This window comes from Amblyomma americanum, chromosome 1 (assembly GCF_052857255.1).
Source record: "Amblyomma americanum isolate KBUSLIRL-KWMA chromosome 1, ASM5285725v1, whole genome shotgun sequence".
Classification (NCBI taxonomy): domain Eukaryota; kingdom Metazoa; phylum Arthropoda; class Arachnida; order Ixodida; family Ixodidae; genus Amblyomma; species Amblyomma americanum.
This window is the reverse complement of record NC_135497.1, coordinates 212,325,154-212,337,802: the sequence shown is the minus strand read 5'-3', so window position 1 is coordinate 212,337,802 and position 12,649 is coordinate 212,325,154. Positions and strand designations below refer to the sequence as shown.

The 12,649-nt window shown below is 45.8% G+C and overlaps 1 long non-coding RNA gene across 2 annotated transcripts; it reads right to left on the bottom strand.

The window, feature by feature from the left end:
* Positions 1–1,992: 1,992 nt before the first annotated feature.
* Positions 1,993–11,412, bottom strand: LOC144114584 (uncharacterized). Of its 2 annotated transcripts, XR_013311059.1 has the most exons (4): positions 11,253–11,412; positions 11,108–11,189; positions 4,035–4,178; positions 1,993–3,220 (listed from the first exon to the last, which is right to left on the bottom strand). It is a non-coding gene; the product is annotated as an uncharacterized LOC144114584 (long non-coding RNA). The 2 variants fall into 2 exon arrangements; XR_013311058.1 differs by having other exon boundaries at positions 11,108–11,412.
* Positions 11,413–12,649: the final 1,237 nt, after the last annotated feature.

Sequence of the window (12,649 nt, the reverse complement as noted above, 5' to 3'; positions counted from 1 at the left end):
GATTAAGTGTGTGGCAAGGCTGAAAGAAGCAAAGGTTTTAAACAAAAGTAAGGACCAGACAGCCCGTGACCTGTTGGAGGCCTTCTATATTAAAAGAAACTAGCGATTGAGTTAGTGCCCCATCTACCACCATTTATAAGAAACTGCTTTTTTAGATACATGGGGATGAGATACGTGTGTGCCTCACCTCTTTTATTCACTTTTTTTGTAAAACCCTCGCGCGCATGTGTGGTTCTTGCTACCCATCTTGTTGTGCCTGTCCCGTCTCGCTATGTGTTGTCTTTTCGGCGCTACAACCCTTTTCTGGAAACATGCACCAACTAGCCCCCCCAACAACTATTCCTCATGTGACAAACCATGCATGCTGGAATAAAACGCATATACATATGCTGCTGCAAACGCAGCAGAAATAGTACTCCTTTGGCATGCCAACACAGCACTAAACAATGGTAGTGCAGAAGTACACCCTAACCAGTCCTGCAGCATTGATAAGACATAATCAAGTCGTCAGCAGAGCACCTCCCCATGGATACTGCATTAGGTAAGGCACGTACAAGCATAAGAGTTGTCTAGAGCCACAAGTGATTGTATCATAAAAGCAAGTATATTTATAAAAGCCTTAGAGAAACCCCTAGGAAGCTAGATCAAGAGATCTTGATCTTAAAGCCTACAAGACTACCTAACCTGATATTGCTGAGATTACCATGATGAACTGCAATCAGTATATAATTTGTGACACATATACAAGCTAATTTTGGCATAAAGGCACAGACAGCACTAATATGTGTTAAACTTAAAAATGTGGCTTATGCAAGTTGAAACCTCCAATTAAAACATCAGGGTACAAACCTAATCCAAAGAGCATCAGAGTAGCAATATGCATTCATGACCATTAATTTGGATCTTAGCAGTCACAGATATTCATGTTTCTGAAAACTATGATGATATTACCAAGCATGGAGGAGATCGGAAGCTGTGAAATAAAATTTGAACATTGCTACATTATCACTGTGACTTACCAGAAATATTACTAAATACTATCCCACAGCCTTAGTTATCATGACTGATCATAAGGTAGCAATGCTTCCCAGCCACATACGCAGCTGCAGGGACATCAGGGGATGATGGGGCACCGCCAACATTACAGTTGTTTATCACACCACTGCCGGAATGGCAGCCTACTTTGCGACCCTGTGCTCTTTCACAAAAAAATTTTGACTTCTGAAGACATATCACTGTATCGATATGTGGTGGATTATGCTGAGTCATCCGGCCGCACTGGCCAGATCCATGGGGTATAACAATAAGGGCACTGCAATAGAGGTGGTTCTTCCCACACCAATCACAGCGTCAGGGCCTTGCAACTCGAAGCATGGTGTCACAAAATGGGATACCAAGGAAAACAAAGTGCAAGAGATACATATGCTTTATAGAAGAGTGGATATTGAAGCACAGTTGGCTGGTGCCACTTATTTCAGCAAACTTGATGCCAATCATGGGTTTTATCAGATGCTATTAGATGAACAATTGTCCAAAATCTGCACCTTCAGTACACTGTCTTTCATCAGAAATATTTCAAAAAGAAATCAGTCAAGCACTACATAGCCTGCCTGGTGTGAGAGTGTATAAAGACGACGTATTGATCTGGTACGCAACAAAGGCCAAGTATGACAGTAATTCGAGGGCAGTGCTTAAGGCGATTCATGAAACTGGTTTCACCCCGAACAAACAGAAGTGCATCTTTGGTGCTCAAGAAGACAAATTTCTTGGAGATTCAACCACAAGGGAAGGAATTAGATCGATGAAAATCTCATTCAGTGTGTTAACTTTCCACCCCCGTCACCCAAGTATGGCGTGCAAAAGTTCTTGGGAGCAATGAGTTACTTCAGGAAGTACATTCCCTGTTTGTAGGAAACGACAAAAGCTCTGGAGGGCTTAATCCGACAGAATTTTGCTCTATGAGTCATACAACATGGCCATGGAACATCAAAATAAAGTTTGTGAAACCGAGACTCCTATACTTTATTTCATTCATAGCCATAAATGCTGACAAAGGTAGTGCAACTGTTCACATAGGCTAAGTCCGCGCCCAAAAGGCTGTTTGGCATACAACCAAAGTGAACACAAGCATATCTCGTTGCGACAAACCATAAGTGCTGTTGCTGGCACCTCCAAAAATTTGTGTTACCTCTCACCACAATTTCGCACTGTGACTCATCCAGCAAAAACTGCATGAGGCAATATGATAAGAGGCTTTCAGGGCGAATCGCTCCAACTCAATATGTGCCCGAAAAGTAGTTCACTCAGTTAAAATAATAGCCAGAAGACCTGAACACTGAGCGCCTCTAAGTTTTGACCATGATTTTCAATGCTAACACTTCATTCTATACCACTCTTAGTTTTCATCCAAATACTCAAAAAAGTTTTGAGAAGAATAAATATGTGGCAGAGAATGGTTTGACGAACACACTAATTCCACAGGCTCCGCAGCGTTGCCTGCTATGTATGAAACGGAGTAAAAGTGCATGAAAAAAAATGTGAACAAAAGATTCAAGGCGTGAATACAGAGCTGGTAAGAACGAAATCCGGAAAGAAGTGCTATATAGTAATTCAAGAGTCAGTACCCATGTACTTGAGGCTAGATCAGGTTGCCTTAGAACCAGGCAGTACATTGAAGCAAGTACAAACATGGAGACAATTGTGCATCAAACAGCAGCAGTGCAGAAAACATTAAACATGTTCTAGTAGACTGTAAAGCCACTCAACCATATACCTTAGAGAACATAGCCTTCCAGTAGCCTTGGGATTCAGAGATAGTGAAAGCAAAATTAACAGGTGATGTGAAAGCAAAATGTAAAAAGTCCACGAAACGCCACAGAAATCGAGAAAGAACACAGCTTAGAACATAAAAAAAAGCAAAATAGCCATGAATAGCAAAAAAACAAACAAAACAGCAGGATCCAGTCTGAAAGAAGGAAGGGGCAGTACAAAACAAATAAAACAATTCACCACTTTAACTTACTAGGCAAGGCAGCACTCGCCACCGGCCTGATATAAAGAGGATGTCAATAGTTATCTAGGGGAGATTTTTTGGTGTGCGGTACAAACACACATTCCTCAATACATTGTTTTAGTGGATAGGAGCATCAAGCGATGGGTCAGCATAGCTGGCTGCAGTTCCTCTGGAATGTTCTTCCCCCGGCAACTGGTACTCCAATGCCTGCAAAATGAGAACGAAAAAAAAAAACTGCATTGTTCAACACGGGAAGTAGTCACGAATTTTAAAAAGACCATTTAGTCTGATCGAAGAGTAGCATGCATTTTTCATTCCTGTATAGCGGCCATTGAGACGCGGAAAAAAGGATTGTATGCATGTATTATATATTCTAGTTCACTGTACCTGTGCGAGCATGAATAAAAAGAAGACTTCCGTATACAAAAAGAAAAAGCCTGGTGACATGCCATAACTAGAAGCTGTATGTACCAGTTTTCGGCATAAACAGGTACCGCCATCGGGATATGGTTCACCAGCTTCCACAAGTCATGATAACGCACCATGAACAAGTTATCACACATACCGCCAGAGAATTCATAAAGCATTACCCCTTTCACGGCAAAACTATAGATTGCAAAAGGACTAACTGTTGCATTTGCTTTGCATTTAGGCACACAGAAGAACACAGACATTCCAAAATGGGCCTTTTTCACGTTGAGTGCCCCTAGCGGCGGCCGCCGAATCACAACTGGTGGTTTGGTCGGTTGATCATTTGCTGATGTTTTCGTGCTCATCCGAATGTCGCTATTGCGTTTCAGTATGCTTTTGCCTTTATTGCTGTGAACATTCTTTCTGTCGAGCTGACAATGTTTTCGCCGATGGATTTAGCGTAATTTTTGGATGTGAGCAAGCAGTGGACCAACGATCAGACTTCTGTGCCACCGGTTAGTGAGAATGCGATTGACATTTGCACTGTGGCGCACCGAACCGACAGCTGCGGAAATAATGGGCTTTCAAAGAGGAGAAAATGTATCGCCACATTGCATGTCACGTTCCGTCAGCACTCGTCCGAGGGCTAGCTGGATGCGTAGAGAATGGGCGACAGCCCCGATGCGGCTATCATTCTTGTGTTCGAAGATCAATGGCATGTAATCCGGATGATCCACGAAACCCGAAGGCACCCCTGCAAAAAAATAAAATGTAAGGGAAATGTACGTCAACCTGACCTTTTTCAGATCTATGCACTCTCGATCGTCACTCCAATCACTGCAGTTTCAGGAATAACAAACAGGAAGCAAATGGATTGAAAGCCCGGTTGAGATACCTAGTCGAGCGTGGTCATTGTTTGATAACAAGGCAGTGCCAGGGCTGTTGATATTGCGCAAATGATCTCACAGCGTGCTACAGTGCTGTGGAGGCACCGAGCAGCTTACTGACTGGCGTAATCGGCTGGCTGGAGAGCACACCAGAGTTCCGCTGAGGAAGTTGTCAACTGGCATTCGCATAGTCCACTCCACTGAGATGGTCTGAAATGGGCACAGTCCACTGCAACAAAATATGTCGAGGCGACTGCTTTTGCAGGAAAGTTGCTCCTAAGCAGAAGGTTGTTGTTGCCTCAAATACGATGGCACAAAGGAAGATATCCGGCATTCTCGAGCTATTGTCGTTGTTGTTGTTGTTGCCTTGGTCGCATGGCACATACCCATGACGAGGGATTGGCCAGGGTTCCGTGGGGATACCCCATAAATAGGAAAAGCTGGCGTCAAGCTATTTAATGAACCTTGGGATAAATTTCAGATTAATTTAAAAGAAAAAGAAGGAACAAAATAATGGGAGAGAATATTGGAGAATTAAATAATGTAAGATATGAAAATACCCAAATGCTTTTTTGAATGCAGAAATTTTTTGGAAACATTTAGCAAGGGAATCTGCCGGTAGCTGTTATGTAATTGTGGAGGTATTCATAAACTTGATGCAGTGCAAAACCCCTGGCGCTTGCGCCGAAAAAGAGGAGAAGAGGAACCGACAAGGTGAGACCCAATTTTGTAATCGGAATTTCTAGATGTGTTCTCCTCTGATGTGCAAATTTCCGGCAAGAGAGCAAGAAATGCTCCAATGTCTCTACTTCGCCAAAAGCCACACAGAGGTTTGTCGGACTGAACCCGCATCTACATAAATACAGATTTAAACGGGGAATCCTGCACCGCATGATTGTCATCGTTATCTCACACTGTCGGGTTTTACATGCACGAGTCTTCCATGGGTACATGAGATGTTGGTAGTCGACAGTAGAGAGTAAGGAATCGTTCCATGCGGCGGTTATAAACTGGAAATGCTGAAATCGAGTCAACAAGATTAGGGACGCTACTGACAACTGGTGCATTTAGAGCTGCTTTTGCCAAGAAGTCTGCTGCTTCATTTTGTAAAATACCGCTGTGGCCTGGTATACAAACGAAGCGCACCTCTTTCACCCATCCAGGAAGAAAAAAGTAGTGAGCGTCTCAAAAAAGCGTCTCATGTGAACTCCAGAGCCAGCAGAACAGAGGCAATGTGAAAGGAATATTACCTGAGAAACAATTGTGGGAATCGCCAAAGCGGCCAGCCCCAGAGCCATAAACTCTGCTAGAAATATGGTTGTGTAATCCGGGACTCTGACCGAAAAGCTCCACGAGAGAGAGACTGAGAAAATACCAACCCCTGCCTTCCTGTCGACCCCAGACACATCTGTAGCAATTACAGTATGTTGCGAGTACTGGGCAAAGTGATCCAAGAGGATTCCAGTTAATATCTTTGCAGGCAGATGCTTCGCATTAGGTGGGAAAATGAAATCAAAAGCAATATCCACAGGAGATTTGCCCAACCAACTCTACATACAAACCTGAGATCCACACCAATATTGGATAATAGACTCTGAGTAAATACAACCTGAGGTAGGCGGAACCTTGGCCAATGAGGAGTGAGAAAAAGGGCAGGGTGGGAGACGAAAATAGGAGTAGCCACACCAGGAGCCGACTCAAATGCTCGCAAAAAAGTCCTGACAGTTAACAGGTGAAACCGGGAGGTAATGTCGGGAATACGAGCCTCCAAGTACAGAACTGCGGTAGAAACTGATTGAGGGTGGACCTAGGCAGAGACGCAGTGCGCGCCTTTCTAGCAGCAGCAACGGATGAAGCTTATATTTAGGGGAGCCAGAAAAAAGTATGCAGCCAAATTCCAAAATGGGTCTGACATAGGCTTTGTAGAGAAGTACAAGCGTATCCCGGCGCATACCAAATTTCCTATTACTTATCCGTAGTAGCCTACCTAGTGCACGCTCTCCTCTCTTCACGTTAGCTTTGATGTGGGGCCGCCAATCCAAAGTGGCATCATAAATGACGCCTAGACACCTCAATGATTCTACCTGAGGTATGATGTCCGAGCGATAGCGTAGTGATATATACAGATGTATGTTGGTTTTAAAAAGTAGTATGCTGCTTTTGTGCATATTTAATACCAAATTTAATGTATCCAGCCAAACCTCGAGCGCATTGAGGTAATCCTGGAGAGAGCGATATAGGGCATGAATGTCTGCTGCAGAAGCAAAGAAGGCTATGTCATCTGCATAAGCATATGCTCTTCAGGGTGAGCTGGAATGTCACACATCAACAAATTGAATAGAAGTGGCGAAAGTACCGACCCTTGTGGCACGCCTCTGGTTTGAGCATAGGTGTCTGAAGTGAAGGAACCGTCGGAGCAAAAGAACTGCTGTCCAGTTAAAAATTCACGGATTCAGCAAAAATGTAGTACGGTGTGCATAATAATGCCAATTTAGAAAGAAGGATCGAATATTCAACACTGTCGTATGCTTTAGCAATGTCAAGCGTCACTATTGCCGAGACTTCCTTGTGCATAGCAAGGCGGATTCTGCTCTCCAAATCGACATGAGCAGACCAAATGGAGCATCCCCGGCGAAAGCCAATCTAGGCAGAGCTCAATGCATTCATTACTGAGATATGCGCGGATAGGCGACTGTGCACAATTCTTTCTATGAGCTTCACCAAATTGGATGTTATAGATATCGGCCGAATGTTATCAATATGGAAGCCTTTCTTTGAATCTTTTAAAAGCAATAAAATTTTCGCCACCTTCCAGGAGTGCGGCAACCGTGCAGTTTCTAATAATGTATTAATCAGGTCGAGGAGGTGCTGGGTGAAGTCTTGTGCTAGTATTTTCACCATACCGACTACACCATCCCAACCCGGAGCTGAGGATTGCATTAAAGGAACTGCAGTTAATAATTCTGATTTATCAGCGGAAACATAGTCTGAGCAGGGGTAGGGGGCGAACAGGGGGGACTCTACGCTACTCCTGAAAACGTGAAGCAAGTCCTTGGGCAATTCGTTCTAACTCAACTTGCGCCTCCTGTGAAGAGAGCTAGACCGACCTGGTTAACTGCATGACTGAAGTGTTAACATTGCGTTCCAAAAAACGATACAATGCCTGCTTATTTTTTGGGTTGGACAAATATATGTTTAAATTTTGATTGTAGTCATCCTTTGCCTTTGCTATAGTTCTTTTAAATGATGCCGAGAAAAATGTGTAGTTGATTCAATTTTCCGGGCTCTGATTATGCGATAGAGACCTCTACGCTGCTTTCCTACGACGGAAAGCTGTCTCACACGCATCATTCCACAATGGAGATGGTGATTTATTGCAAAGAGCAGAACGCACAGTGAACTGGGAGCTCTCTGTAGCCTTCAAAACAGAAGAAAACACACGCTGAGCCCTACTGGTCCTACATGAACATGGATCAGATGTAAGGGAGGCACGCAAAGAAGATGTGTAGGCTTCAAGATTAACTAATTTTCGGGCTGAACCATGCTCTCGAAGGGGGCTCACCAATATGGTGAAAGTAATTGGCAGATGGTCACTAGATGTGCCACAGTTAATCGTGGACCATACCCCTATACCTACTCCTCTCGTTGCCAAGGCCAAATCGAGAACTGGGCGCGAGTGTCTGTGGACGAAGGTTATAGCCCGAGAGTTGCAACACCGCACATCATTTGCAGACATCCATGCCTATAACATATGGCCACGTGAATCAGTATAGGAACCCGACACTACGTGGTGGGAGTTAAAGTCCCAGCAATGATTACCCTGCTCGAGTTTGCAAGTAAGCTGTCTAGGTGGTCTGTTCTGCATACTCCATTTGTAAAATAGACATTTGCAACTGTGACTGTAGAGCAGTGTGGCAAAGTGAGATCTATAGCTAGGAGCTCGCAATCAGAATCCATTACTCCTTTAGTTATTGATGCCCGATGGCACAATTTTGACGAAACCATAGTCACCAGCCCATCCCCCCTACCATTTATGCGATCCGCACGGAAAACACGAAACCTGTTTAAAGAAAATGACTTAATAGGGGATAGCCAAGTTTCCTGCAGGAGCACGATATCTGGGTTATGAGATGATAGAAGAATTTTTAAATCAGGAAGAGAAGATGCAATGGAGCGGCAATTCGATTGTAGAACCTTTATACCCGCCATGGTGCCTATTTGAGAATGGAGGCTGAAGCAGCCTCTTGAAGTATATCTGACTTGGAAGATACACTAGGAGAGCCTTTTTCGGTCTTGATCTGGGGAACGGAAGTCTTAGGAGGAGAGGATGAAGGACGAAGCTTTTGCATAGGACAAGCCATTTCTATGTCATTAGTGCAAACAGTGTTGCGAGACAGACTTACAGGGACACTGTCGAGAGGCAGCACATGAGACGGCACCTGGGGTGTTGACGTGGCAACGACAGTTTGAGCGCAGGCTTGCTGTGATGTTGGAGGTGGAGTAACTACAAGCTGAGGTTGAGCAATAGCCTGATTTGTAACAATATCAGCCAAGGCCTGCGTGAAGCTGCTGAGCATGCGCTCGGCAACCACTGAGCGCGCTTTTTCGACGAATGCCACTATTCAGGCAGACAACGTGGCCTCTAGGTCAGGAGTAGAGGAACGCACTATGCTGGCATGTGAATGTTTCATGCGGTTAAGTAGTGCATAAGCATCTGCCCGTGAGCAGCGATTCTGCTCAATTAATTCCAATAAACTTTGCTCCCGAGACCAACTTTCACAAGTGGCATCATAGGCGCAATGACTGTTATTGCATAAACAACAGCTTGGCTGTTCAGCTGCGCAGCTATCGGAAGAGTGACCTTCACCACACACCCGGCATCTGGTCGCCGACTTACAGGCTCTACCACTGCGTCCAAATCTCCAACAGTTGGTACATTGAAGGGGTCGAGGATGCAGTGGGTCCACGCGGTAGACAATTGGCCAAACCTTCAACTCCGAGGGGCATGTGCTGCCAGCAAAAGTTGTTATGACTGACTCCATGGCTACACGTACTCCAGCCATCTCACGAGAGCAGCGGTATACAGCAATAATGCCCACCCCGGATTCTTGGAACTCCTCCAAAATTTCTTGGATTGAAGAATGCGGGTCCACTCCTCGGACAATGCCCTTAGTGCACGCAAGCTGCTCAGGAATGAAGGCCTTAACTGGAATAGACATCTGTGCATTTCTCGAACAGACGGACTTGACGTCCCGTCTGTTCTGAGCCAGGTAGCGATGCGCAGTGATGGAACGCTCCCCGTGCACTACCTCGGACGCTTAACAGCTGGGCGCTCCACCCCAGCTGTTGTGTGCAAACTGTTGTGCGCGTGTTTTTATTTTTATTTTATCATTTTCTGTACATGCGCACGACCTAGACAACTTTATTTTGAATCTTTGTAAATAATGTATATATGTACTCTCCCTATCTCCTTTCTTGCTGTCCCTTCACCTCTTTCATTTCCCTTCTTCAGACTGCCTTCTATCCTTTCTTTCCGCTGCCCCAGCTCAGGTGCCGCCGATACAGTGATGGCAGATGCTGGAGTGAGCAAAAATCTTTTAACTTTTTTGTTAAATTTTTTTATTAAACACTTACTACTACTACTGGAATAGAAGCGAAGAAACGAAGGAGCAGATCCGACACACACTCAATGTTTGCCGACTTGCAAACAATGCCACGCCCGCCGAAAGGTCGCACTTCCGAGATGTCGAGATAATGACCGGTTAGAGTGTTGAGTTGTTCCTGGTTTGATTTTGGATTGTTCATTTTGAGAATTCCATCTCCAATCGGTATAAGCGCCACAGGGATTGTATCAATCCCATTTTTTAGAAAAGAATTTAGAGGCAGGCTTTCGGCCGCCAGGCTGGCGAACCAGGCTGCCGAGCCTCCTCCCGATGAGGTGAAAGACATGCCTTCACACTGCGCGCCGGCACCCTTACATCACCCAAGACAGCACAGCAACCCTGAACCCTGGCAAAAACCCCCCGAACGTGGAATCGCCTCACCAAGGACACGCCCGGCACCACAAGGAAAACGAAGCAGGCAGGCGGTTGTGAAGCAGCAACAGCCACGAACGGACGCCACAAACGCCACGTCACCACGAAGCCTAACTCGAGCGAGCGAGCAAGGAAGGAAGGAAGGCCTCAGACGTTGCTGGCACATACCCACTAAGGCGGAGTGGCTAAGACACAGGCGGTTAATTACTGGATACAGGAAAGCTTTGACGGGAAAAGGAGTGGTAATAGTATGTAGTCTGAGAGATTGGAAAAGGGCAGCGACCAGCACGACCGTCGTTTCGGCGAACTCTGGTCGCGCGCTCCCCTCGAGACCGGCCCTGCCACGGCGCGTGCACGTTCCCGTAGGCGTACTACATTGCTTTTACCTTTCACCCTATCTATTAGGCTCCCTTCTACTCGCATGCGGCACTGATATTGTAGTTGCAATGAAAGATCTGCTCGATCGATTCACGGACGGCGAAGAGCCTAAAGACGCGCACAAACGCTGTCTTTGCCTGTTCGCCGTCCGTGTCTCGTTCGCGCAGATCTTTTCATTTATATAAACCAACCAGCCCGACAAGTTCTACTGAAGTTATTATGCCCGGGGGGCTAGCTAGCAGACAGTCCCGCGCAATTTCCGCTCATTTTTTCATGCAGCCACTTCTACGCTAGCAAATGGACAACAGGGGCGTCGCACATTGCGCTTCGCGCTACAGCTTCTTAGAAAATAGAGTGCAAGAACGAAGAAAAGGAGTTTTTACCTGACACAAAGTCGTTGCTGCAGACACGCGAGTTGGCTGTTGGCTGCCACGGAGATCCATCAACATTCACACGGCACATTGCCTGCGCCCACTCTGCTCTTTTAGCTTCATGCTGGGATGCTGCAGGGAATCTAAGTAATCTTACTTTTCCTGGGTTTTGCTAGAATTAAAGCATCCCACGGCAGCGCATCGTGGAGGCACCCCGCCAGCGATTTCAGCAGGCACGCAAAAGTTGGCGACAGCTACGCAGCAGCGAAGCGCCGATCGCACGACGCAACCGGCCGCAACGCTCAACTGGCCGACGAACCACCAAAAAACATGGCGGACGCGCGTTTCCCCTAGTGCGCTGCAAGCGCATGCGCAGAGTGCCACCATGAAAAAGGCCTATTGTGAACGGCGCGATCTCCACCAACGTGCTGCCTTTGCTAAAGCCTGCTACAAGATTAATAAGGCGTGGAAAGCTCACAGGCGACCGAGTCAGTGAGATGGTCAAGGCTGGAGACATACACCTAATGATTATACATAAATTAACGTTCGCGCTAGTACGCGAAGCTGCCGACAAGTGGCGCGCGCAGCACAGGATGGCATTTTTTTTTTAAAGAAATGGCGAATTGTATTAACAGCTTACAGCAGAGTAAACAAAAAATAAAGGAAAAAACTGAGCATAGTGGCAACAACCACTGCCCCGTTTCAAAGGGGATGCTCCTACCTTCCATCCATCCGGCATAAGAAGTGGCAGACATAAACAGGGAAGTGCATAGAGCAGGCTTTGGCGGAGGCTTTACACGAGATGGCATCCACTTTAATAGAAGGTTAGGAGCCGAGATCGGGTGGCGCCTGGCAGGCCGGGAAGTAGCTTTTTTAGGGGGTCCACTGCTGCTCAAGGCATAGGGGTAGGTAGAAGCAAAGTAGAAAGTGTAGCAATGAAGGCTGACGCCAGTAAAATGACCACTAGGAGGTCCAGGAAGAAAACTACAAAAAAGAAATTTAACACTAGGCTCAGGTACATAAACATGCAATGCGGTAGAAAGAGAGCGAAGTGGTTAGAGATAGAACAGCGGTTGGAGGACGAAGAAGTAGGTGTATACGCGCTATGCGAGACACATCTCGGGGATCTAGAAGATCCACCATATATTGATGGCTACGTCTGGGAAGGGTGCAACAGAGCAACAATGGAGAGGAAGGAAGGAGGAGTAGGCATGCTGATACATCAAGGAACAAATTGGCAAAGAATAAAGTCAACTTGCGAAGAATATGTCTGGGTATCGGGTACAATTGCCGGTAAAAGGACATGGCTAGGAGTAGTTTATTTAGGGACAGGGAACAAATGCAGGCAAGAGAACACAGATCTAGTTAAGTGTCTCAATGACGATATAAAGCAGTTTGAAGAAGGCGCCGATATTATTCTGTTGGGGGACACGAATGGCCACATCGAGGATCTGAATGGATACACAGATTATAACGGAAAGTTGAAGCTAGACTTCTGTGAGTGACACAACCTAGTTATTGTAAATAGAGAAACTAAGTGTGCGGGACAAATCA